The sequence below is a fragment of the Rhinolophus sinicus genome, linkage group LG18, assembly GCF_036562045.2.
Source record: "Rhinolophus sinicus isolate RSC01 linkage group LG18, ASM3656204v1, whole genome shotgun sequence".
Lineage (NCBI taxonomy): Eukaryota > Metazoa > Chordata > Mammalia > Chiroptera > Rhinolophidae > Rhinolophus > Rhinolophus sinicus.
In genome coordinates this window covers 14339474-14362458 of record NC_133767.1, presented here as the reverse complement: position 1 = coordinate 14362458, position 22985 = coordinate 14339474, and the positions used below count along the sequence as shown (strand labels likewise).

At 54.5% G+C, this 22985-nt stretch overlaps 2 long non-coding RNA genes across 3 annotated transcripts; both read left to right on the top strand.

Moving 5' to 3' along the window:
* Positions 1-455: 455 nt before the first annotated feature.
* Positions 456-19127, top strand: LOC141569427 (uncharacterized). Its single transcript, XR_012493038.1, has 2 exons — positions 456-2447; positions 18862-19127. It is a non-coding gene; the product is annotated as an uncharacterized LOC141569427 (long non-coding RNA).
* Positions 2460-6331, top strand: LOC141569429 (uncharacterized). 2 transcript variants are annotated; one of them, XR_012493041.1, is made up of 4 exons: positions 2460-4170; positions 4471-4582; positions 4848-5007; positions 5926-6331. It is a non-coding gene; the product is annotated as an uncharacterized LOC141569429 (long non-coding RNA). The 2 variants fall into 2 exon arrangements; XR_012493040.1 differs by lacking the exons at positions 2460-4170; positions 4471-4582 and having other exon boundaries at positions 4594-5007.
* Positions 19128-22985: the final 3858 nt, after the last annotated feature.

Genomic DNA, 22985 nt, shown 5'->3' with positions numbered 1-22985 from the left:
CCCACAATACACAGTTGGGTTCCTCCCCACCCCTACCCCAGCTGCTCCTGGATTCCTGACCTATAGGCACCATGAGTTAATAAATGCTGTTTCATGCCTTTAAGTTCTGTGATAACGTTACACAGTGCTAGATGACTAATAACACGAACTGTGTGACATTAGGCAAGTTCCATAGCCTCCGAACCCCGTTTCCTCCCTTGTGCCATGAGGGTTACAGAAGAGACTGAGGAAGAGCACAGGCCAGGTGGGAGCTCAGAGGCTGTTCTGCAGAGAGTACTCCGCACGCATGGGCCGTGTGCGTAAGGCAGCCTTCCAGCCCGAACCAGGATGGGTATGGTCATCCTTTGGCCCCTCCCTGGGCGGAACATGACCTCACAATGTCAGGCCAAGCATAGCACTGTTGGCCCGAGATCACCCTTCTGCCTTGGGCTCACCCTTCTGCCTTGGGCACGAAGGGCCAGAGAAGAGCTGGGGCTGTCCCTCTCTTTCCTCCAGCCAGGGTACCAAAGAACTGTGCTGGACCAGGTGAGTCCATCATCCCTCTGCCCACTGTCCCAGGAGGGGCAACCAGATCCAACCCATGGAGTAGGTGCCCTGCTTCTCCACAAAGGAGAGCTGCCGGGCCAGGCCTGCTTGGGCTTTGCACACTGGTTGCCTTTGAGGTCCCACGAGAACTGAGAACTGTCCTTCCTTCCTCTTTCAGCTGCCCCTCCCTGCCCTGTCCCTGCTGCCTGCTCAGCTGCCTTCTTCAGGGCCACAGCTGCCCTCTCTGGAGTGAGGTCAGCAATGGGCTATTGGCAACGTATATCAATAGTCCTGAGAGGGACACCTGCCTTTGGACCCCGCAGTTCCATCTGCTAAGAATTTATCCTAAGGAAATAAGCAAGGGTGTGCCTAGATTTAAGTGCAGGGCCTTGTTCATGGGGAAAATTTCTGGGAAACACTTCCATGTCAGTTAGAAGGGAGCTGGACCAACACAAGGCTCCATAAGCTATAGGCTTCCTCCATTGGAGTCCTTGGTGCCCTTACAAGGTACCTGATGACAATAAGATGTCAGGAGAGTGTACATGATACACGGCAATACATTGTTAAGTGAAATAAGTGAGTATCAAAACAGCATGAACCCTGTGGGGGACGGGTTCCACTTGTCTTTTTATTGTTTTTAAGTAATTGTGCAGAGGACTGGAAAGCTGGAGCATCAGCCTTCCTCTATAGCCTACTGGTCCAAGTACAGCTTCTGGAATATGGGGATGAAGATCCTGGTTCTAGCACTAGAAGACGGAGGGCGAGTTATAGAACTGTGCTATGATTCAGCTTCCTCAACTGAAAAGTTGGGTAACGGTAGCTGAGATGCTTGTTTAATGAGATTAGGTGGGAAAATTCCATGCTAAGAGTAATCGCTGAGTAAATAGCAGGGGTTATCATTACTGTATAACAATTAAGTGTGGCCAGTGGGAGTCACAGTACAGTTATTTTATTGCGATTTCTTTATTTCTACATTGTTATTGTTAAAAGTAAGTATTTCTTTCCAAAATAGAATAAAAGTTTATTTAAAAGTATGCAAATCTTCAGGTAACAAAGATGATTTTAGTTTTGTCTAAAAAAAAACATAGCACAACAATGTGAATTTTTATGCCACTTAATGCCACTGAACTGTACACTACAGTGGTTAAGGTGGTAAATTTTATGTGTATTTTACCAGAATTAAAAAAACCAAAAAACCCACCACCACTATCATAATCAAACTGCCAAAAAAATTCATCATCAGGCGCAAAACAAAAGTTCTGGAGGTGTCCCTGAGACTATTAGCGGGAATGAGATGGGAACGTTTTCTGTCCTATAAATATGACTTCATCCCCTAAATTTCTTACTGTGAACACTTCTTAGTTTTGTAACTAATAAAGTTTGGTCTGTAGGTGTTTACACTCAGACTGGCTTCCTAGTCCGAGCGGCGGTTCAAGCGGCAGGTTGGAGCCCAGCGGCCTTTGTTTCGGGTGTGACCTTGACCATCCTGGCCACTGCGAGCCTCAGTTTCCCGACTAGGGAACCTGGGGTGACAGCTCGCCCCCTTCAACGCCCAGCCCCAGGATTGGCTCCCAAAAGGCCTCCAACATCGAGGCGGCGCCGGCGGCTCCCGCCCGCCGGATCCCAAACCTGAAGTGCGACTACAGGGCGCTCTCGGTATCTACAGGTGCGCGGAAGAGTGACGGCGGTTTCGGCCAATGGGCGAGGGCGGTGGCGGGAGCGCGGCGGAAGTCCCACCTGCGACGCACAGGGGCGGGGCGATGCCGAAGCTACGAGCGGCGCGGCGGGCGCAGGTTGAAGGTGTCCAACGCTGGGACTCCGCCGCCAGGAGGAGGACGCTGAGGAGTCGCAGAGCCGCGCCGCGCTGCGGAGGAGGCGCCTGAGGCGAAGTGGAGCCCGGGGCCAGGACCACCAGCCACCTGGTGAGTGCGCGACGGCGCCCGAGCGCGGCGATAGCAGGGGCCCGGCGGGGTGGAGCGGCCCGTCGGTGCCTCACCTGGGGCGCGGCTGCCAGGCCGAGGATCGCGAGCGACGTGCGGATGTCGCTCAGCCGCCATGGGAGCTGCCGCCGGCCCGGCGGGGGCGGCCGGGGAGGTGTCACCGGCCTGTCGCGGTGGAAGTGCTTGGAAAGTTTGTTGTCGGCGCAGCGCGGCCTGGAGCGGAGCCTCCGGGGTTACCTTTCGTTCTGTTCACGGAGGAACCGCCCTGGGCCTTCACCGGTACCCGTGTCCCTCTGCCTCCGGCCGCAGCACAGCGGGCGGTGCGAGCTGTTGCTCAAAGCACCTGATGCTCCCGGCCCTTCAGATTCCCGATTAGCCTGGAGTCTAAGACACTCCTTTCCCGGCCGGGAGCGTGCTTTTCCTGCCTTGAGGCTCCGCTGGGGCACAGGCGTCTGTGCTGTGGGAAGCCCGTGGGAGGCTGAGGGGAAAGGGAGCGTGACAGGGAGGAGAGATTTTAGGGGAAAGGGGGGAAAAAAAGCACTTGTTGCGTTAAATGTTTTGTTAAAAGTATCGCTATTGTTTCTACGTTTTCTCTCTGTTGCTAAAATTATCCCTAGTGTTTTTATGTTGTTTTTCTCTGTTAAGTTCTGGACTTTAGGGAAGATAACTTGTAAGGGAATGTGAAATAGGTGATAGAAGAAGCTTGCAAAGTTTGGTTCAAAAGGCAAATCCCTTAACTGCAGGACGATCCATGAAAAGATCCTTTTCTTTTTTTTTTGGGGGGGGGGGTCATGAGCCCCTTTGAGAATCTGATGGAAGGTATGAGTCCTCTCCTGAGAAAAATGAACACCTACACCGAATTGAACCTTCTGCAGCTCACCTGTGAACTTCAGATTAAACAAAGTCTTAAGAGGAGGACGTGTTCAATTGAGAAAAATGGTGAAAGGTAAAAGCGATGTCACTGTCTGTTATGACATGTGTGACTGTACCCTGGGGTGCCCTGGCTAACACGCAAAACACGAATTAGGAGGCTTGGCGAACCTCAGTGGAGGCTTAAGCTGACGATAATCCTGGATGTTTGTAAAATGAACTTTTGCACAGTGATGCTTTTGCAATGCAAGGTGTGTACTTTGATGGCGTCCATTGGAAGAGGAAAAGGGCGCATTTTCCCATAGTCTTGGTAGTTCCACGTGATGAACATTTGACATCTGGAATTTACTTTGCGTGAGGCAGCTTTCTACTTCAAAAACACTAGAATCCAATGAGAAAAAATGAATTACAGAATAAAGGTTAGACCTCCCATCGGGAAGTGGGAGGAACGAGGTTTCTGTGTCTTGAGCTAGTGTCCTGCACACGTACGCATGTGAGAATATGCCACATTTCCCCTCAGTAATGGCAGCGACGCTCCCAGTATTGGCTGTTTCACCTGAGGACAGATGGATTTGCACGGGAGTTTGTGGTTGAAGTCTGGAATTTTGCGGTGGCGCTATGAGAATTCCCAGTCCCAGTGATTCATTTCTCGGTTCTTGAAGTGTGTACCGCCGACAGGGGGCGCAGTAGGAGCTGTGAAGTCTGGAAGGGCCAGCCCAGCTCCACACTCAGGGGGCCAGAGGCTGTGGTACCACTGATGGAGCGCTTCCTTAAGGCAGCCGCTGGGCTAGCTGGCTCCCACTTGTTGCTTGGCTTCTGTCAACAGTGTTGTGAGGTAAGTGTTCCCATTTGACAGGTGTGGAAACAGAGGTGCAGAGAGGTTAAGTACCTGCTTGGTAGATGGAGCGCATCTGAGCGATGGCAGAGGCCTGGGTGCCACCCCGCCCCTCACAGGAGCAGTGACCGGAGGGAGGGTCTTCTGGGCAGCTCCTTGCAGCACTGGGTTTAAGGACGTCCTGGTGTCACTGCCCAGGACGTCGTGCCGGGGGTGGCGCCTGAATGTCCCGACTGTGCTGGAGGCAGGAGGGACATCTTCACATGGACGGATAACACGCTTATTTATTTCTTTGGGCAGATGGCTGAACTCTGTGCCCCCTGGAGCCTGTTTCAGCCTCACGCTGTCAGAAAGCAGCTGTTTGGAAGGAGGCTCTGGTTCATCGTGACTGGGGGGCTGATCCTCTGAATGGGTGAGGCTTGGAGTCCTCCCTTTGGAGAAAAGAACTGGGCAGTGATTTTGCTAAGGGTGAAATTGGCCATGAGGCAGAGGGGCTCCCTGCAAGTCGAGCGCGGCCGAGTGTGTTTGCAAAGGTGGCTGCACGTGCAGGAAGGGGGTGGGGAAGGCAGAGAACATGGAAAGAAGTGGGTTCTGATTTTCGCTCTCCCTCTGGGTAGCTCCTTCTCGTGTGCTCTCGTGTAGCGTGATGTATTTCTGTCCCCGTGTCTCCCCTACAGCAGTTCCTGAGCTGAGTCCAGAGCTGATGAGGTCCCCAAGCTAAGAGGGGAGTGTAGGTTTGTTCTATTCTTCTGATGTGCCTTTCACAAGAGGGATGCCAGCAGCAGCCCGTGGAGACGTGGGGCCTGAAAAGAGGCTCGAGGCAGCCAGTTAAAGCAGGTCTGGGCTTCTGGGCTGCCGTTAGCAGTGGGGGGAGGAGGAAAAAGCTGCTCTTGGGGGTCCCCCCCTTGAATTTGTGTGCTCGTCCCCTGAGCCGTCTGGTACTAGGTGTGGGTACCTGTGGAGCAAATGCGCGATGAACTGGGAAGCGTGGCAGAAATGGGGGGGGGTAGCGAGGTCCTTCCCTTCTGAGTTGATGGTGTGTGGAGAAGCTTCACAGGCGGTCCACTTTGCCCCGTCCTAAGGGCTGTCGTTGTGGAAATGGACTTTGGCTGTAGCAGGAGCCGCTGCTGAAGACACTTGATGCAGAAATGATTCCCTCAGCAGGTGCGAGGACTAGGTGCCAGCTCTGCCTGCCTTGTGATGACAGCTGGCCACAGGGCTGCAGAGCGCAGTTGTTTTGAAGGCAGGTTCAAAGGGCAGATCACCGGGGAGGAAGTGCCGGTGTGGAAACTGTACGTTTTGGACAAGTATCATTCAGGCCTATTCAGTAGCACAGTGTTCTGTAACCGTATCACATCCTTTACTTGTCAGTGTGACACCAGACCCATGAAAAACTTATTTGAATATCAGAACTGGTGCGTAGCCTCTCTAGCTGAATCGACAGGCAGAGCGCATTTGCTCAAGAGTAGTGGGGAATGTGTCTGATGCTACTGTCTTGGAGGAGAAAGGCCTGCGGGGTTCGTGGTGGTTCTTGGAATCTTTCAGTGCTTGGTGCTGGTTGAGTTTATATGGTTGCACAAAGTCTGTTTCCATCCTCTTAGTCTAGAAAAATTTCCTGATTTAGACTGAAATGTTTACTGGAAGAAATTCCCACTTGTTTTGAATGTATTGAGAGAGAGTTTATTACAAAGGATTTATATTTGTGGGCTTCAAATCTCTTATCAGAGCAACTGAGTCGGGTTTCTGTTTAAATAGTTGGATTACACCCAGAGCCACAGATGCAAGAACTGACAGCACCGCAAAGTGTGTGTGTGGAAAAGATGAACAAGTCTGACGTTAGCAGCCGGGCCTGGGTGCACGGCCCCCAGAAGGACAGCCACGTGTGCTTTCCGTCATGAGGATTCCCAAGGGGCCTGATGAAGGGGGGCATGTAGTTCCTGGTGGCCCGGTGACCTCCTGCCTCCACAGACAGGATTGCACGCCTCCTGCACCAGCCACTGGGCTTTAAATCAACTTGCAGCCTGCAGGGAATCGAAACATTTACAGGCGTGTTTTGCCGTCAAGAAGTTTGTTCCGGGAGCATTTGAGACCTTGCTTCCCAGCATGTCAGTTTAGCTCAAGTAAAACCTTACAAAAATTAAAATAAAGAAGATGTTTGTTCCGGAGGTGTGTGTCCTCTGCATGTGTGTGGAGCTGGTGGCAGGCCTGCCCACGTCGCAGAGGCCATGACAGGCTTGTGCAGACGGCCGCATGTGTGTCTCGGCGGGATTTCAGTCAGAATTCATCCCACTGAAAGCTTAGCTTTCACAATGAATTCATTGTTCAGGTCTCATTCCCCAACCTGTTGTGCTCTTGGAATTCATTTTACTGCAGCAGGAGTTGTATCTCAAAGTGACAGCCGTGTATTGGATGCTGTCAGAGAGGGCTGATAAGATTCGCAGGGAAGCTGGAAGCCTCTGGTTTCATAAGTGCTCGGCCGGTCGTGGAAACATGGACCCCTGTCCTCACCCATTCTCGCAGGGACCCCGTCCTCGCAGGGACCCCGTCCTCGCAGGGACTCCCGTGCTCGCAGGGACCCCGTCCTCGCAGGGACCCCCGTCCTCGCAGGGACCCCGTCCTCACAGGGACCCCTGTCCTCACAGGGCTGGGCCCCAAGTTTCTAACCTGTAGAAGAGCCAGTGTCAGCGCTGCACACACTCCGGGAGGCAGCCCCTCCCAAGGTAGTTCTGTTCCCATCAGGAGGACTGTTTCTGAAAGATCCCTGGTAATCACGGTCACCTTCACAGTCCCTGTGACCGGAAGCCACGCTGCTCTCCCTGTGATGGAGGGACCGTGGGGGAAACGCCCCCTGCCCTGTGGTTCTTTGACACACATCTCTTTTCCACTTTGGGCAAGGTCATTGAGCGCTTTTCTCAGGCCTCATCTTTGCTGTGGTTTCTAAAGATGTCCTGTTCCAAGAGGGGCCTGTGTTCCATGTGTGGATGCAGCCACCTATAGTGCCATTGCTTTGCCCGCAGGTGCCGGAGGTGCCACCCTCCTGAAATGACCGGAAGTGCAGTGGGTGAGCATGGTGAGCGAGAGAGCCACCAGCCTGGCAGGAGGGCAGGAGCGGATGGGCACATTAGGCTCAGTGTCACCCAGTGCCACGTGGGCTTCCTTTGGGAAATGATGGGAACAGCACAGTCTTGGGGGCAAACTGCCCCGACACTGGCCCTGCTCAGCCGTGTTCTTAGCATGTGGACAGACACAGCAGCCAGACCCTGGGCCAGCGGGACGTACGTAACAAGCTGCCGTCCTTAGCACTTGAGAAGCTCGGGAACTGCTGGGGTCTGAGGTCTGGTCATTACTCACCAGCTCTGTCCCTTGAGGGTGAGCGCGCAGCCGTTCTGCAGATTCTCTCCCAGTGGCCTGTGACTTAGGCTGGACAGGACGCTGAAGACGGAACTCTTCCCTCAGTGCGCAGTCGCAGAGCTCAGCCTGTACTGCCCTGTTTCTCTATTGTTAACTCATTTTTTCTTCCTGCACTTTGGCATTTTTCTTTGATGGGTTTTTTTATTGGTTAAAATTACAGTCTTCTACTGATTGTGTGTACGTAGCTGGTTATTACCAGTTATACAGATTTTTTTTTATTGGGGAAAGGGAACAGGACTTTATTGAGGAACAGTGTGTACTTCCAGGCCTTTTTTCCAAGTCAGTTTGTTGTCCTTTCAATCTTAGTTGTGGAGGGCGCAGCTCAGCTCCAGGTCCAGTTGCCGTTGCTAGTTGCAGGGGGCACAACCCACCATCCCTTGCGGTACTTGAGGAATTGAACTGGCAACCTTGTGGTTGAGAGCCCACTGGCCCATGTGGGAATCGAACCGGCAGCCTTCAGAGTTAGGAGCATGGAGCTCTAACTGCCTGAGCCACCGGGCCAGACCAGATACACAATTTTTAAAATGTGCATCTAAATATAATTTATTTGTGAATGCACTTTATTCTCATTCAAAAAAACCCCACAAAAACAAACCCTAATAATCTAAATTGTCTCTCTCTCTTTTTTTTTTTTTTAAGATTTTATTGGGGAAGGGGAACAGGACTTTATTGGGGAACAGTGTGTACTTCCAGGACTTTTTTCCAAGTCAAGTTGTTGTCCTTTCAGTCTTAGTTGTGGAGGGCGCAGCTCAGCTCCAGATCCAGTTGCCGTTGCTAGTTGCAGGGGGCACAGCCCACCATCCCTTGCGGGAGTCGAACTGGCAACCTTGTGGTTGAGAGGATGGACTCCAACCAACTGAGCCATCCGGGAGCTCAGCGGCAGCTCAGCTCAAGGTGCCATGTTCAATCTTAGTTGCAGGGGGCGCTGTCCACCATCCCTTGCGGGACTCAAGGAATTGAACTGGCAACCTTGTAGTTGAGAGCCCACTGGCCCATGTGGGAATCGAACTGGCACCTTCAGAGTTAGGAGCATGGAGCTCCAACCGTCTGAGCCACTGGGCCGGCCCAGATACACAATTTTTAAAATGTGCATCTAAATATAGTTTATTTGTGAATGCACTTTATTCTCATTCCAAAAAAACAAAAACAACAAAACAAACCCCACCAACCCTAATAATCTAAATTCTCTCTCTCTTTTTAAAACAAAATCTTAGCAACCTCTCCTGCCCAGAAGCTGCTGGCCCAGAGTTTTGTGTGTCTGAGGTGGAAGTGGGTGAGTATGGGCTGATGGTGGGTTAAAGACGCAGCAACAGAACAGGGCTCCCCGCTCTTGGCCGGGAGGAATCCTTGGATGTGAAAGACCCCATCTGCAGCGTAGTGGGTGGGGGACAGCCCGCCAGCGCTCCCACCCGTCTGTGAGCCCCACCAGCCACCGCCCCTGCCCCAGGGGCTGAAGGGAAACCGACAAACAGCACGGCCATTACCACTGGTGCCTGAAGGGCAGCGAGGGCCCTGCCAGGAGGGGTAGCTGGCCTTTGTGGGCTGCTGCAAAGAAGCCAGAAGAACCACAGTGCACCTAGCAGGGTGCCCAGAGGGCAGCGGAGCAGGGAAGTGGCTGCGTGTGGAGGGGGTTCAGGGAGGGCGGCAGATCCCAGCTGGGAGGACCAGACTGTGTGCCTGGCTTCGGCTCCCACAGGGAGACCTGCTCGGCTCAGACACTGAGGCCTTTGGACAAGGCGAGCTGAAGAAGGTGGTGCTATTAGGTAGCAAATGTATACTGAACGTTTTCTGTGTTGCTTTCCTTCCCTTCCCTTCAGAAGCCCTGTGTTTTTCAAATTAGTGTTGAGCAGTGACTCTGAGTCAGGGTTTTAAAGACAGGATGTTCTCAGATCCTTGAAATTTGCGTGAAGATATCAAAATAGCCTCCAAACAAACTTGTTTTTATAATAAACTTCATTTTGGAATTTTTTTTGATGTATAGAAAAGTTGCAAATACGGCATGGAGCTTGCATGGTACCCATGACCCACTTCCCCTCGTGTTAACGTCTGTGCAAGCACGCCACATCTGTCAAGAGTCAGAATTGAGGTGTGCTATTAACTAAATGCTAACCCGTTTGGGGTTTGCGTTAGGTTCCCCCAGTGTCCTCTTTTGTTCCAGGATTTCATCCGGGGATCACATTGCGTCTCGTGGTCGAGCCCCTCGGTCTCCTCTGGCCCAGGACAATTTCAGTCCTTCCTTGTTTTTCATGAACTTGATGTCCTGGAAGAGTAAAGGTCGGGCACTTCGTGGCCTGTCCCTCAGTTTGGGTTTGTCTGATGTGTTATGGAGACAAAGCTGGAGGTGTGGGCTGAGGAAGAACCGCAGGGAAGTGGGGCGCCTAGTGCATCCTGTCAGGGGTACCCGACGCCCACTGACTGTCACTGCTGAGGTGAAACTAGATTAGTGCTGAGTGACTGGAGTTAGGCCCATGGCCCTGCTCTGCTCTCTGATACGTGCTGTACGTGCTGTACGTGTGTCATAGTGTGACCACAGTATGTTGATTTTGGAAGGACCTGCGTGTACCCCATTGGGTCCTTCCAGTTTCCAGATGAGGACACTTGGGACCTAGGGGCCTTCAGACTTACGTGTACCTGGTCAGAGCCTGGCATGGGGTCCAGGCACCTGCCAGCTCGGGCCAGTCTGCAGACATGGACACTTCAGGGAACTCTGCAGTGACGGAGATGTCCCCAGGTGCAGAGTGGGTCTGAACTCACTCAGAACTGCTTTCCAATCAAGGGCGGGCCCACGTCCCTCTGGAGCATTTGCCTGTGGTCTCACTGGCCTCTGTGCGAGCTGCTCAGGTCCCTGTGCCAGGTCTCGTGGCGCTTTCTGTGCAGCTGGGAGGATGGTTTGGGTCACCCGCCTTTGTGAAAGTAGGTGGTCGGCTCTGACCGTCTCCTCTGGCTGCTTCTCAAGCTGCAGTGTCGTTCACTGTCTAAGGACCTTTGCCTGGAGTCAGAGATCGAGCTGCGTGCGGGTTGTTCCTTTCAGGCTGTTAGATTGACCCGAGAGCAGAGGGCGGTGTTTCTTCTAGCCTGGAACTCAGAAGGTCGGCGTTCAGGAAAGCCATGCGTTTCGCTCGTTTACCCCCCTTTCACCCCTCCCCCCCTGTAGAGTCTGAGCTCCAACCTCCTTTCCGCACAAGCACAGCAAAAGCAAGACAGTGCTGAAGGTAAGAATCGGTAGGAAGAAAGACAGACACTGGTCCAAGTGGAAAGCACTGGAAGAAAATATGGTGACGGCTCCTGGCAGCCGGCGGACAGGCCTCTGGGTGTTGAACCCACCCAGGGGCTCTGGCCGGTGTGAAGGCGCGTCAGGTGCTCGGCGTTGGCTAAGACACGGTGAAGTGCGGACGGCCCGGCTGCCCATCCTGCCTTCCTTCCTCCTCCTCCTCGCTCTGCGGACTGAACTCGATCTAAATGCGTGAGCGGCAGAGGTGTGGACGTCTGTCATGCTCCACAAAATAGGTCTTTCTCTGCTCGCTGATGTGCAGTGTTGCTGTGGGAGTTGGCCCTGAACACTGGGACAGAGGCTCTCTGTGTTTCATCGGCCATTGTTGGCCCCAAGAAGAAACTCTTTATTCAGAATTTGCAGATAAGGAGGGCAGGGAGGGAGAGCACCTGTTTATGGTGCTTTTTCAGGTGTCAGGATAGGCGTTCTGGCTTAGAAATGAGCGGGGGCTGTCTTCCGTGTTGCAGCCCCCGGAAGTTCACATTTCTGGAGGGGTGTTCCTGCCAGATGACGCTTATTTACATGGCCAGGGGCATTCTGGGGGCGGGTTTTTGTCTTTTTCTTATTTCAAGGAGAGAGAAGCTTCCAAGGATTAAACAGCAAAAGTTTGACCACATTGATCTGGCACTTTCCTTACAAGACGGCCAGTTAGAGTTATTAGAACAGGTGTCCGTATCGCTGTGGGTATGTGTTTATGGGTGGGAAACACTGACGGAGGGTAAACAACATGCAGGGCGTTGTAAGGACTTTGGGAAGTTCCCCCAGGTCCAGTGCTGCTCTCAAGGGTCTTGCATCTTGCCTGGGAGGACGCTCTTCCCTCGGGGTGCACAGTCCTGGGGGGGTAGGACAGAGCAGCTCAGTCCACACTGAGGCTGAAGGACGGGACACAGGAGGGGAAGAGGGTGGGGCTAGTGGTCAGTGTCAGCCCGGGAAAGGGGAAGGCGCTGGGCCTGCTGCAGGCGTCAGATGGGGGACCCTGAAGGGTCCCAGCCCAGCAGACGGACCGGGGTGAGTGGGGGGTGCTAGCGGTGGGGCGTTGGTAGGACTGGAGCCCCAGAGAAAGGCTCTCATTTCATTGGAAGTGCCAATAGCTCTAGGTTTTATTTTAGCTTTGACCTTTTATTCTGAGGCCCAGGGAAGTTTTGTGTAAGGAGCTGGGGTTGGAAGCTGCAGAGAGAGAAAGAGGGAAACGCTCAGCACATTGCAGCCTCACCACCCCACTTACTTACCTACCAGATAACGTACTTTTGATCAACTTTGGGGTCCCTCAGATTCCCAAACAAGGCCCTGGGGAGAAATGTTTGCTGATTGAATGTAATTCCCAAGGAAAGATTCATGTTTAAGGGGCATATAATCAATGTGACTTGAGATTAGAAACTCAGTGTTTCTCTTAGTTGTCCCTTTAATATGTTAAATTATTAATTGTAGCAAAGCAGAAAGCAAGACGAGCTTGTTTTGTGTAGATTCACTCACTAAAGCCCGCGGTTCTCCGTACCCGTGACTGTGCGGTGAAGGGTCTGAGCCAGAAGGTGACAGAACTTGTCCAGGGTCAGAAGGCCAGCCAGGTGCAGAGTGCTCCTTGTAACAGTTCCACGGTGGCCCTTCTCTGCTTGTTCCTGTAACTGCCTGTCTGTCCAAGGCCCGTTACTAGTTCACATGCAAAAGGTTTACACTCAGTAACTAATGATTAAGCTTCGGATCGATTTATTCTTGTCACGTCCTGGAATTCCTCCTCAGCAAGTTTTTAGAAATTAGAAAAACATCTCTCAGAGCCACAGCATGTTTAAAGAATCCAGTTGCGATTGCTCAGATCTGGGGTGTGTCTGCCCCCCAGCTTTGAATCCTTGATCCTGGTGCAGATGGATGGGCTGCCTCTCAGGATGAAAGACTGTCTCTCATAGCACCGACCCCCATCTAGCTTCCAACTCCCCAGCGCTGTGCTCATGTGACATCCTTGCTTACTTTGCATGTCTCTGTCCTAAGGAGAAAAAGATACAGGGACAGATAAAGAAAGACCCAGAGGGATCTGAGGACCAGCAGGCAGCCCTCTGACCGCAACTCAACTCCTTGGCTCCTGGCGCTGACCCAGGTCTGTCTGCTCTTGTCTCAGTCCCAGGGCTCAGGGAGGAGGGGGCTTCTAGTCGCTGCTCAGTGACCCTGTTATGTATCATCACTTGTCAGGTGTTTTAAAGGACATTTCAAAACAGGAGAAACCCCGTGTCTCCCATCCTAACGCAACCCCTGCAAACCCTTTTGGAGAAGAAAGGTCCTCTTCGGCTGGGTCCCATCCTGTGTAGACACAGGAGCCCTGGGAAGCCGCTCCTGGCCCCCCTGCTGTGGCCTCCGGAAACCTGGGCCCGTTGTGTCACTGGCCACTTCCTCATGTCCTCGGCCCAGCACTGCCCTGCTGCAGGTAATTAAGGACCGTGAGTGAGGGGTGCTTTCAACACGTAGGGAGGGCTCTGTATTTTAACAGCAGATTCTGTCTTCCTGGCAGTGAGGCTCCGAAGGGTTGGGGAAGCTGTTGTCCGCAGCTGTGGGAGAGGCGAGGGGTCTGCGTGTCAGAGTCGATGGCAGCGGGAAAGAAATCCAGAGGTCATGTGTCCTTTGCCCCCAGTTCGTTGCATTTGAATATATTTATCAATCCAGTGGTTGGTACGTTTAGCAGTTTTGGATGTTGGACATTGGATGTCTGATGCTGCTATTTTCTTAACTCTTAGTTGCTAAGCCAGGGACTACAGAGTAAACTGAGCCCCGACGTCCTTAGGTGGGTATGAAAATAGAATTTGATGTCAAAGTAATTTTCCCTTAAGAGTTTCTACTTCTAAGAGGAGACTCCGAACTCAGGACTCAAAGTCAAAGAAGTGGAAGCTGTTATGTTCTTTCTTACAAATTGTGTGGAACAAGTGGAGCCTTCAGAAAACGCCCAGTTTCCATCGGGACTACATTTTTACGGGTTCATTTAGAAGCCAGTGGTTTAGAACTGGGGCTTGTGTTCCTGTCATAGGTGCCCTTCTGAAGGGGTGTTTGTAGTCCTGACCCAAACCCCGTGTGCTGCTCTGAAACGGTGGGACGACCACAGGTGGCAGTCCTACCTACCGATCCCCAGGACACACTCACGGGTACAGACGCAGGTTAGTGGTGAGTGCAGTGGTGGGGACGTGGTGAGACCCACTTGTCCACAGTCCAAAGGGGCCGCTGTCGAGGGCTGACTCTCCCCGCCCGGGGCTCACACCTTCTTCTGTGACGGGCTCTTTGAAGGATCAGAACACAGTGTTTCCCTCCCCAGGACCTCAGTCCTGGCCCACCCCGGGGCCAGTGCTAAGAACAGAGGCCCAGGTTTGTCTTCATTCTTAACGGCCCCTTACCTGCTGTTTGGGGGTGGGGGGCTCCTCCTAAGAGACGTGATTCCCCACGGGAGCGGCTGTTCCAGGACAGGTTGTGGGCTGGTGGTCAGTGTGCTCGGCCCTTCTCCTCCTCGCACCCGTTTCCTGGTGGATGTGTTCTTGTTCTGCCTGTTGCTTTATCCTGGTACAGTCAGGGGTTCTTCCTGACGATCAAAGGGGCGCCCAGCTGTGTTTTTCATCCCTGCTCTGAACTGAGAGTTCGCTTCTTTAGTTAAAAAAAAAAAAAAATCGTAAATCAGAGAAAGGATTGGGTATAATCTTATAGCGAGTGAAATATCAAAGGCGAGCATTTGCCAACAGCAATGTCCCCAGAGTTCCAGCCAAAACCCTTGTATTTTCAGCCCTGAGACCAACAGAAAGGAAAGGAAAGCCTGACTCACATGGGCTGTGTCAGCCCTGCAATCCCGGGGCCCCGACTGCTTTCCCGTCAGCAGGGATTTGTGCGGAGACCTTTGGATGAGCATCTTTGCCTGGTTGGCATTTGTACCGTATTGAGCACTGAATGTGGGTCTTGCTTCGCAGGGAGTTGTGTGTCACTTGACCCCCGTTAGAGGTGTGCCCACGCCCTCCTCAGCCTCGTCCTGCTGCCTCGGCCACTGGCCGCTGTGCCCTGCAGCTGTTTCTTCTGCTCAGTCAGTCTTTCTCAGTGTACACTCAGCCCAGGTCGGCAGTCTTACTGTGAAGTCCCATCAATACTGTGTAGGTCACGGATGTAAGTTTCTCGTTGTTTCCCAAGGACAACTTTAGGCCCCGCTCAGCCCAGAGCACCTGTGTCCCGCTCTCCCGTAGGTCCGGGCACTCCGCCCTGTCCTCTGTCACTGCCTGCTCCTCTGCCCCCACCGAGGACTTCCTGTCCCCCAGGGCAGTGCCCCACTCGCAGACTCCCAAATTCCTCCTTGGGCCCCATCGCCCATGGAAGGAAGCACTGGTCAGACACTCCCATGGGCTCCTACCTGCCGGCCCTCCGGACCCCGGCTGTTATCCAGGCGAGGCCAAAAGACCCCACAGACCAACTTACAGAAGAATGTCGCTTCAGCAGCCTCCCTACTGGGGAAAACGGCCACCGTTTCCTACAAACGGGCCCAGGTCTGGAAGGAAAGGAATGGAGCTGCCACGACACAGAGTCGAGGGGTTCCCCTCCCCCCACACACTCCCAAGGTACGAAAAGAGCCAAACCGTGACATTTATACGTTAGCAAGCTCAGAAATTATTCATCAGCTCGCTGTTCCCTCACAGACAGCTGGCAGAAGGTCAAGTAGGAAAGATCAGACGGCACGGGGCTCGTCTCCACCCTCAGGCCACCCCAGGGAGCCTCCCTCGTCAAGGGGCTGAGGCCTCAGGACCGGCCTGAGGTCAGATGGAAGATTCGGGCCACACGACTCACGAGCTGGGCACGGCACTCAGAGCTGGGACCCAGCAGGAGAAAAGCATCTTTACTAAGTGCCAACACCACGCTGAGCAACACGAACTACACAAAGGCGACCCAGGTCCACAAAGCCTGGGGGTCCAGGCCATGGGACAGAGAAGGGAAAGGCAAGTGAGCCAGATGAAACCAGGGTGCCAGGTGCAGAAGGAATGCAGACTGCCGCTTGGACAGGGCACAGCGGGCCTGGCACTGTGCTGGGCCGCAAACGTGGGCTAATCCGGAGACGGGCAGGGACCCGGGGGCACTCTTGGGACACGCTGCATGTCCCTTTCTGAGGACCAGCAGCTTTGAATCAGTTAAAGCAGGGCCTCAAGTGACCCCCCAACACTTCATGGCTTATCTTCAAAGCCCATGTGAATTTTACACTTGATTCCTTGTTCTATTTTTAATACAAAAATGTTTTCTCAAACACCTCGCAGCAGCCACCCTGAGACACTCGATGAAACACATGAATTTAGAAAGTTCAGGCTGAGAACACCTCGGGGAGCTGCGGGGGACCAGGCGTTCAGAGGCACAACAGAACCCCAACTGCCCAGAGCTGGGTACCCTCCTACCTTTGGGGAACACATGCCAGCTGCCTGGGCATTGTGCCCAGAACCTGCCGGTCACTCAGACACACCTGTTGCCTGCGCCGGCGTCCAGGAGGACAGGTGCAGCCCGAGTGGGCCTTAGAAGGGACCCTCACCTGACGTGTTCTCCACACGGCATGACTCTCGCAGCTCCGCCCATCCAGGTGGCCCAGGCATCACCAGGCCCGGGGCTGTCTTCACACGGCCCGACACTCCCTCCTGGGAGGGATGCCACAGAGCCCATGCCCAGGCCTGCCTCGAGGCCCACCCACCGGAGTCCAGACCTATGGGTTCACCGGGGGACCCTGAGAGCCTGAAGAGCAAGTGGCCTTGCGTGACAGACTGTGCCATCCTCTGCCAGTGACAAACCAGCCTGTCCAGCCCTGCCACTGATGAGCGGCCAGGACGGAAATGCCTGCGTGTCTTCCGCCATGGAGTCACGTCAGGGCTCTCTGGGTGGGCTGCTTCTTGTGGACTCATTTGGATCCAATTGGCATCGTTAAGAATTGGGGCCGAGAGACACCAGGGTTTGGACAGGACAGGCAGCAGCGGGCGGGAGCGGTGCCCTCACCCCTGGGCCTGCGGGAGCGGTGCCCTCACCCCTGGGCCTGCAGGAGCGGTGCCCTCACCCCTGGGCCTGCAGGAGCAGTGCCCTCACCCCTGGGCCTGCGGGAGCGGTGCCCTCACCCCTGGGCCTGCAGGAGTGGTGCCCTCACCCCTGGGCCTGCCAGAAGGGAGATTTCAACTTGTACAAGAGCCGGGCCCTCCACCAAGACCCGGAAATTCCACGGGGCCTTATCTCGGCTGCAGCCCTGACGCCCACAGACTGACTCTCCCTTAGATGCACAGAGCAGGACCCTGGAAAAGCCGAGTCCCCAGCACCTGAGCGAGGAGTGTTGGCGATGGTGGTCCGAGGACAGGTACCCTGAGGCATCACTGGGGGGCGAGCTGACTAGACAGCGACTGACACGGGTGCCAGGGGCGCCAGCACCTCATGTGCTCGTGTTGGTGATAAGGAAATAAAGAAAAATACAAAACACCGAAATATAGAAAACACACAAAACTCCCAAATGCAGAATGTCAGGCTCACGCATAAGCACAGAGAGGACGTCTCCGTGGCATCTACACTAGCAACCGGGTGTGACTGAGGCCCAGGGGCCGGCATGATGGCTGCAGGAGCGTCATTTCGTCACCGCACATCTGCACCAGCACCGGAAGGAGACCCCTTGACGTCCCCTTGGGGAGGCCACACGAATAAGCAAGGGAACTGGACTGAGACTGAACACGGGCCGGGGGCAAGACGCAGGGATCTCTTCTTCCTCCCTTTCTGTCCTTCCCTCGATGCATCTCACAAGCGTGGCTACATTTACAGAGCTGCACGTGGGTTTCTGGGTTTGTAAACCTGCCAGACTTCAGACTGCTTTCGCACTAATCGTTTCCCTCTATTGACCTTCCCCAATTCTCACTGAATTAGCATTTGACCTACTTGTGAAGTGCTGGCTTTAAAAATATACAGCTACCCTAAAGGCGTAAAAAGGGAAAATGCTGGACCTGGCTCTTGAATATTTAATGAGGGACAGCACCCCGCCTCCCTGCATTCCACACAGGGGTTCTGGGGGAGGGGCGGGGGCACTGACGCCCAGGGTGGCTGAATCCCACTCCAAGTGGGTACAAGCTGCAGACGGAGCCGCTTGTCTCCAGGAGGGGTTTGAACCCTGCATCCCTGAGTGTGGACCACGGGGCTGTGAGGCGTGTGCAGGGCGGCTGCCAGGCCACAGAGAGGACGCCCTGGCCACGGCCAAGCCCCTGTCACACGCTCTCCCTGGAGACCCTGACTTGGGGTCCCAAATTGGAGGGAGGCTGACAGGCAACCCTGACAGCCAACCGCAGAGTGAGCCGTACCCCACCACTCCGCGGAGCCCAGGGCACCCTCTCCCACGTGCTGCTTGGGAGGCGATGCTCTGAGGGGACCCGGAAGGCACCCGGCCCCTCAATCGACCACCCCCGAGGCCGAGGTTCTCCCTGTCCATGCCGCGCCCAGAAGTAAAGCCTGGGCCTTAAGTTAAAGGCAGAATCGAATGCAGCGCCCAGCAAGTGTCGTGGGTAAACTGAGGGCCACTTGTTCACAAGGGCCGCCACTCAGGGATACAACCATATCGTCCTAAAAGTGGAAAGAAGGAACAAAGGGTCGAGAATCAGGCTCTCATGCAAGATTCTAAACGGAAAATTATTCTGTCGACACGTCTCCCTCTGGCTCCATGAGTTCTTTAGGGAGTTTGCACTTAGCTTCTTTCAATCCTTCCCGATTTCCACACACACGACAACATGGACAGGACCACTTTGTTGCAAGAGAAAAAGGACGGCCACTGGAGACTGGAAACGAAGAGGGCTGAGTGTCCTGCACTAAATGCGACATATATTCTCTCTGTCAGACTCCCCACTGAAATCTAAGTGCAAAAGCAGAGAATTTTCTGTGCACAAACATTTGCAATCAACCTCATTAGAAATACTTAGGTTTTACTCTGAAATTATCTATTTTTAGTGACCACTTCAAATCTGCACACAAAACCTTCACCTCTGCCCTCTTTTCTGCTTTGTTTTCTACAGTTTCTCATATCCCTGATCTGGAAGAGGATCAGACGTCAACAATGACAAGTGAAGAGACGGAGGTCCAGAGGCCAGAGGCTTGTCGGAGGCACGGGACTCACAGAGCGGGGCCGGGACTCCCAACAGCAGCCGTGCTCGCTGTACAGGTGCAGGAGGGCCAGCTGGCTCTGACTTAGTTTCCCTTCCCCGAGACCCCATGGTGCCCGGGGCGCACCCAGAGATCTGAAACCCTCTGGCCCACACGGGGAATAAAGGAGAAGCAAGGGCGCATGTGTCAGGGCTCCAGGTGGGACCCTCGCGTTGCCCCCGGCCACTTGCCCTGGAAACAAACCCCTCAGGCCGCGGGGCCCTGACCCTCTGGCTGCCTCCCAGCCCCCCATTCACTGGAGTTTAGAAACAGAATTTAAGATGACACACACACACACACACACACACACACACACGACTCAAATGAGGCTCAGCAGAGGCCGGCCACGCCTGGGAAGCCCTGAGGCTTCTTCTGGAACAAATATGCCTGAGAGTCACCTGCGGGGCTGCCACCACGGTCTGTGAGTAGCGGAGACAGTGCACAGGCCCCGTTCAGTTCGGCAGGACCGGGCCCACCGAGAGAAGGTCACTGAGGCAGGAGAGTCATGAGCAGGATGCGGATGGGCCTGCCGACCCCAGTGCCACCTCCCCAGGTCACAGCTAAGAAAACTGATGTCACAAGACAAGTCCATCTGCTGGGGCTCCTCAGGCACGGCCCTCCCTAGAGACGTCCGTGCACAGCACATTGCACGTAAATCCCTACAGGTGCCACACGACGCATTTTGGTGGCGTGAGTGCATGTTTATCATCAAACTGCTGGTGTCAGGAAATCACCTAGAGATGGAAACGGGCGGGAACCACGACGCCCGGGCAGGAGCTCCAGTCGGAAGGCCCCAGGCTCTGCCAGCCTTGGGGTGAGGCCTCCTCAGGGCCCGGCTCTCCAGTCCCCTGGGCGCCAGCCGCTCAGTGCTGGCAGCAGGACCCTCAGACCGGACACCGTCAGGGTTCACACCAGGCCCACGGCCCCCACGGGGCACCTGGGTCCTCACCACCAGCTGTCCCCACAGCCACCGCCTGCTGGCTCCCTGGTGGCCTCCGCTCTCTTCCTGCACTCGGTCCTGCTGGCAGGTCCAGTGCAGAGTCCACCCTCCTTCGCAATGGGGCGAAGGGCAGGCCCACGGCTCGTCTGCTCCCTCACCCCGAGGTCGGCCCGGAGCCACGCGCTGCCCGCCTCTCCTGCTTTGAAAAACCAACCTCGGCAGTGAGGGGCCCGCCCAGCTCATCCCTCCAGAACCACCCGCACCCACCCAAGCCTGACTTGCCAAGATCCTGGAAGCCCAACTGCCGAAGAAACCAGAACCCACTAGAACACGAGGCGGGGAGGGACGCTCGGCACAGCCCCACTAGGATGCCGCGGCATGCCAGCGCGTGCCAACACCCACGACGATGGCACGTGCACCAGGAGCGGCACTGCCCAGACTCCAAGGCATCCAATTTCTTGCAAGAAACCTCAGTGGCTGCCCAGGAGGCTGTGTCCCTCGCCCAGGGCACAGCTCCAGTGTCCTGAATGGGAACCCGCCCTCCAGGGCCTGTCCTAAGACCAGCCGGGGGCTCTCGGGGGAGCATGAAAAGGCAGCTGGAGAAACGAGGGGGACTGGGGGGCCGGCTCCCACACACACGGCCCCTGGGCCCCTCCAAGAGGTTTGCAGTGAGCCAGTCAGTATATGTAAGAGACAGTAACAAAAACACACGCTGAGGGGGAGATGAAAGCATTCTTGGCACATTCTTCTGAAAAGCAAAGCACCAAAGTCAAATAAAGAGCACTGAGAGCTTTCTCTACTGACCGCAGTGACGCAGCACCAGGTACGGGGGGGGGGGGGGGGGGGCAGGGGTCCATTCATAGTCACTGACACCTCCTCTAGGACCAGAGAGGTACATTAACTACACCACGTCACACTGGAAGTTACGTTGTGGGCGGAGTCCAAGTCAGGCCCGAGTCCCCAGTCTCCCCGCCACCAGGGAAACGCTCCGTCCCATCAACTCCAGACTGAAATGTTCCAGCTCTGCAGTCTGGGGAGAGCACACCAGCTATTCGTGAGGCACTTCCAGGAAGGAGAATTATATCTAGTGTGTCCCTAAGGGGACACGGGAGAGAAAACCAACCCAGGGCAACGGAAATGAGTAACTGTAGCCGTAGCCCCACTGGAGGGAGCCAGGGCAGGAAGTGGGAATCACACTTGGGCTGTCTGTAGAGCACGTCATGGCAGCAGTGGGTCCATTGTCAGAAGTTGAGATAAGAGGGGAAGGGTTTGGGGGCTGAGGGCTTGGACCCAGTCCTGAGACAGAATGTGGAAACTCGGGGGAGGTGGGGGACCAGTCCCAGCCCAGCTCCCCACCCTCCCTAACAACCTGTCTGTCGACGTCTTAATACTCCTCCAGAAAACATCGTATAACCCCACCTGTCCCACATGGCTTCACTGACTGAACTCACCACCAAGCCAGTGAACTCTAAACCCACCCGCTTCCTGAAGGTCCCAGGTCTTCCATTTCTTGGAACTCCTCCCCCCTTAAACCTCCCCACCCCAGCCCTATCCAAGCACCACCCTTTGCAAGCCCAGGTGCTCAATAAACACTAGTCAAATGCCCAGCAGGAAACCTCCCACCAGGCCGCTCAGGTTCAGTCCTAGGATGGTCCGGCAGCGATGATGCTTCCCTTAATCGTAACTAGGAGGTCAGAGATTTTTATGTGTGAATCAACATCCTGTTTCTCTCCCATCGTGTAATTACTAGTGTCCCACTCCTCCAAAGCCCCTTTCCCTCCACCCTCATCCTCAGATTCCTCACTCGGGGTTTAATTATCTAAGAGGGAATGTTGGGGACATTCTTTCATCAGAACCAAGAGAGAAAAAGCTGAGAAGACCGAGTAGCTTATACATTTTCTCATTTGAAGTAAAACACTCTACTACTATGACTAATGTGAATTAACATTATTCTTTCTGCCAAATTCACATTATCTGTGACTAAAACTAACCCTTATTTACGGTCAGCTGTTTTATGAGACAGATTGTATCTGCTCCATTACCTTCATGTTCTAAATTTCAGTTTTACATTTCGGAAAACAAATGTGGTTAAGTGGATGATGATTTTAAAAAATCAACAACAATCTGGATATATTCTGATAGATGACCCTCCCCCAAAGGACTCCTATTACGGTAAAGCATAGTTTTTTAAGTTGTCTTGAAACAGTAAAATAAAGGGATGAATCGACTTAACTGTGCACGCGATAGTTACTCTGCCTGGAATCAATCGTTTCAGTCCTGAATAGCCCAGCCGTTGCCTCAAAACAACCCAAAGGACATGAGCAATTTAAAATCTGACTCAGTATACAAAACAGGAACGGCTGCAGTAGAAATGCTAGTGAATGACCACTAAGACCCACTGTTTAAAAAGAAAAACAAAACGGTAAATATACACCCGCGCTATAAAAGGAAAATCACAGCTAACGAAAGCCTATTTCTATCCTGGAGATGACTGTCCTCCGGAAGCGCGGGCATCGGGTCCCCGGGCGGGGCGCGCGGCGTGTCCGTCCCCGGCTGCGCAGACCCTCGCCAGCCCCGCGCACCTCACCTGTCGGGTCGGCCTGGCACAAACGGTACAGGAAAGACTTCGGGTCCCGGAAAAGCGTCCGTCGTGCGGTGACGAAGCAGGTGCCACCGACGTTGAGCCGGACACGTTGCCGAGGCGCCGGGCCACGGAGCTGAACCCCCACTTGCAGCGGGGGAGCCGCTGGCAGGGACACTCCGCCAGGGTCCCAGCAAACCCGCCGCCTCCCTCCTCCACCGGAAGCGTCCGGCCTTTAATAGCGTCTTCCGAGCTCTGTCCCGCCCCCGGGTTCGACCTCTGCAAGCACCCGGCTGGCGGCACCGGAGGGAGGGAGAAGTTCGAGCCCGAACAAGCGGCCGGTCGTGCCCTCGCGCTAGAGCCCAAGGCGGGCTCGCGGGCACCGGCGCAGCGTGTGCGGCCGCGCGCCTGGCACCTAATCCAGGTCGCCACACACCCGACCCCCGAGCAAAGGAAGAGCTGGGCCAGCGAGCGTC